Source organism: Crocodylus porosus, unplaced genomic scaffold (assembly GCF_001723895.1).
Source record: "Crocodylus porosus isolate Cpor-Errol unplaced genomic scaffold, CroPor_comp1, whole genome shotgun sequence".
Lineage (NCBI taxonomy): Eukaryota > Metazoa > Chordata > Crocodylia > Crocodylidae > Crocodylus > Crocodylus porosus.
This window is the reverse complement of record NW_017728951.1, coordinates 32,131,596-32,135,981: the sequence shown is the minus strand read 5'-3', so window position 1 is coordinate 32,135,981 and position 4,386 is coordinate 32,131,596.

Sequence of the window (4,386 nt, the reverse complement as noted above, 5' to 3'; positions counted from 1 at the left end):
GGATGCACGCTAGCATTTTGGTCGCTTTACTAGCCGCAGCATCGCATTGCAGGCTCATGTTCATCTTGTGGTCAATGATGACCCCCAAGTCTTGTTCTTATAAACAGACTAGCAAAATTGCTGGTCAAGAATGATGGGGTGGGGGAGGCAGGGATGGAGCCCAGTATCTACCCCCACCCTCATCTGGGCCTGTTTCCACCTTCCCCTCCTCCGCCCCTGACACTTGGGGTTCAGTTCTGCTCCCCCCTTCTCTCACAGCATCAGTGCCGGGCCTGCTCCTTCTCCCCCACCACCGCATTGGACCTGGGCCCACTTTTCCCCTCCCCCACACCACATCAGGCCTAGGAACTCTCCTTTCCGCCCCCTCCCACTGTGCCAGGCCCAGGCATGCTTCTCTCCCTGCCCCACCATGTTGGGACTGCTCCTCCCCTCTCCCTTCTCCACATTGGGCCCGGGCCCGCTCCTCCCCGACTGCATTGGGCCCAGGCCCACTCTTCCCTTCACCCACCCCTTGCTGCGTCAGGCCCAGGGCTGCTTTGGGGTCCAGACCATTTCTACCTGCCATGGCTGCTGCTTCCAAGGAGTGGAGAGGGGGGCCAGGCCAGCACAGCACTGCCCCACCCCCCCACCCTGTGCCATTGCTGCTGCCTCCAGGGAGCAGAGCCATGGAGCAGAACCACTGCTGGCCTTGTCCCTGCCCACTCTGTCCCCACTATCATGGCAGCGCTCCACCCCCACCTCCTGTGCAGAATGTTCTTGGAGCACTCTGATTGGCTGCCTAGACAACCAATCAGAGTGTGAGTAAAGCATTATGGACAGACAGACTAAGGCTTTTATAATATTAGAATGCTGAGCTTTTAGCCCCAGAGCCCTGGCACTGGCCAACTGACTCTGGGGTCCATCACAGCTTAGCATGTCATGGCTTCAATGGTCTCAGCTGCCCCAAAACTGAAAAAGAAAAACAACATACATTTTGGCCGCACCAAGTTCTTCTTCCTCAGAGATACTCCAAGTGCTCTGATTGAAGCATGGGCCTAAAACTGGGGCTCTGCATGGCATGCCAAAACCCAAAGGGGTTCAGCCCCAGAGCCCTGGTACTAACTGACTGGTTCTGGGGCCCATTGTAGCTTGCCATGTGTCATGGGTAAAAAAAAAAAAATTCCACACAGCCACTTACTTCCCAGGGGACAGGTGAAGTATACAGGCAGCCTTGAGCCACCAATCATTTGGACATAAGCTCAGCGATACAAACTCCTAAGCCAGAGGCCAAGACACACATCTGGCACTTCCCCAATACTCTTTCTAGACCAGTACCACATTCACATACATCCCTCTGCACACTACCACCCCACACTTAAAAAGAAAAAAAAATTCAAATCATTGAGGGAGGGCCCTGTGCCCTACAGAAAGAGGCCATAGGCAGCCACAAACATCCCCTTTTCCCTGCCAGGATGATGCTTAACACCAGAGATACAGTGGAAGCCTCCAGGGCTGCTTGACTGCTCAGGCCTCACTGAAAAGAAAAATCAAAGCCTTGAGAGAGGCCCCTGTGCCTCATAAGAAGAGGCTACAGGCAGTCACAAACTTCCCCCTTTTTTCCTTGCAGCATGATGCTCAAACCCGAGATACAATGCAAGCCTCCAGGGCTGCTAGTTTCTTTACTACTCAGGCCTCAACAGTCTTGGCTGCCCCAAAACTGAAAAAGAAAAAACAACGTTTTGGTCACACTAAGTTACCCTTCCTCAGAGACTCAGAGAGACTCTGAGTGCTCTGATTGAAGCATGGGCCTAAAATCTGGGGCTCTATGTGGCATGGCAAAAGTGGTTCCCTTTCAATCCAGACTCACTTGGAGGCACTGCATATGGACATACTTGGGACTCTGCCTCCCCACCCTCCTTCCATGTGCCAACCTTGATGTCCTCTACCATGTAGCTGGTTAGCTCAGGCTCTTCCAAGTTCCAGTGTACAGTGTCACCCCATTCGGGTTTTTATAGGTAGCTTCTAACTAAGTTGGTCTATGCAGCAGCTGAAGTCACACTGATGGATATCCAGTCATTCTGCCATGTTTGGCCTACAAAACTCAAAGCAAGTGAGGAAACTGGTCTTGTTTCCTGTGACCATTCCCCTGGGTCAGACAGGCCCACTGGCCTGACCAAAATTCAGTCCTCCACCCCCAAGTCCCCAGGATCTCCTGGCCTCTCAGCCCCAGCGTGGGCACCAACAAAACATGGCCTATTCCCTGCCCCCAAAGTAATGAATAAACTTAAAGTAAAGATCCAGGAGGCAGTGAATCGACCTCCCGTTCATGTGTCCCTGCACTCTGCTGGACCCTCAGATCCTTGGTGGTGCAACTCTCTCCAATCCCAGGCATCGCCCTCTCTGGGGCCAGGGTTTTCTTCAGAACTGCCCCTGGCATCTCTAGGGTGAAGTATGGCCAGCTGCACTGGCTGGGAGCCCAAAGCTGTTGCCTTGCGGTAGCTCCCTGTCTCTCACTCTGCATCCAACTTTTATAGCCAGATCCCAACCCTGGATGATGATGTCATCGCCTTTCTCCCCCCACCCCAACCCCTCCTCCACTAGACAGAAAGTTTGCTGATGAATTGTGTGGGCTGCGCTGCCCAGGGCTCTGTTTCCTGCCACTGTGCCTGTGCCAGGTAAGGTTCTCCAGGTGACAGTGTCTCCTATGCCATCTCCCCGGGTCTTTGGGCTTTCCCCGCCACTTTTGCACCCCCCAGGCAGGGGTTTCCATTGCCTTGGGGTCATCACTCTATGACACCTACTAAGTACAGTAGAAATTTTCCATGTCTGCAAGTTAAAATACTAAGCTTTACTGATGGGAAATGAGGCACATCTCTCTGGAGATCTTTGGAACTTTCTGGAGATTTTTAGTGCTTCCTGGAAATTGTTTCAGCAGCATGCTGTACAGAGTGGTCTCTTCCAACCCTATTCAAACACTGGGAACTAAAATAAAGAGTTATTTTGAACACCATATAATGTGTTAATATGAAAGAGCATCAGAATATAAAGTAGCAAATGTAGAAAACATCTTGAGGCACTCTATTTTTACTACTTCTTGCCCATCAGACTGGAACCCAATGTTTAATTCTTATTGTTTCCATAATTAAAATATGATTATTCTGACAGCAGACTGTTTAGATTTTAGTTTCCAACAGCCATTAGCTCTTATTCTTTGCTACTGCTCTTTCACAATTATTTGATTTAAAAAATTCATGAATAGGTAAGAAAATGACTGAAACTTTCCAACCCTGACTAATAATAGGCAACATGCTAGTCCATTAATACATTTGAAACCGGCAGCACAAATAACACAAGGATTCACTCATTTAATCAGATTGTACATAATGATTCTTTAAAATAGAACATTTCAGAATACAAAAATGTTTCTTATTTTTAATAAAAGTTCTGGAAAATGTTACCAGCAAAATTCTTGCTAGTAGGTGTGTGCAAAATGGGCTATATTTGATTCAGATTCAGCCCAAATCAGGGACAGTGATTTGATTAGTTGATTCAGATCACTGTCCCAATTTGATTCAGCTGAATCTGAAGATTCGATGCCGATTCAGAGAATCAGCGATTTGGTCATAGACACAGATTTAAATGTTTTTTTCTACATACCTTGAGGTACCATGCATGGCTCGTGAAACCTGTGATGGTGGTGTGGATGGAGCATCCCACAGGAGCATGGGGAGGCCCCCTACATGCTCAGCAGCAGATCAGGAAGTGGACCAGGGACTTCTGGTCCACTTCCAAGTCTACTGCTGAGCATGCTAGGAACCTTCCCCCATGCTCCCATGGGGCACTCCATCCACCCCACCACCTCAGCGTTCACAAACCACCTGGTACCTCGAGGTACCTAGAAAAAACATTTAAAGCTGTGTCTATGTCCAAAACATTGAATCTCTCCAGATCTCTTTGAATTGATTCAGAGGGTTCTGATTCGATTTGGAGAGATTAAAGGGTCTCCTGATTCAATTCAGATTTGGAGATTCTGCCACCAAATAGGGCTGAATCTCTGCTGAATCAAATCAGTAACCAGAGCTTCTCACAGCCCTACTTCCTAGGTCTAGCTTGGAAACAACCAAAATATTGTTGACAACAAAATCAGTGAAATAAAAGCAATGCAAGTCTGATTGGTGTTTCTTCCTGAAACATTGAGAGTAGGGCTGTGCAGAACCAAGTGTTCCATTTCGACAAGTATTTTGACATTTTGACAGAACAGTGTTGTTACCAGATTTGCCTGCTACTTTGGGGTATGCTCATTTATTAGGGCTAGGGTCTTGGTAATTCTATCAATGTGCTGCTTGTGTTACTGTATGGAACTGTATCTCTCCCTTCTGCAAGCCCTCACCCCCAGTGGAGCTATCT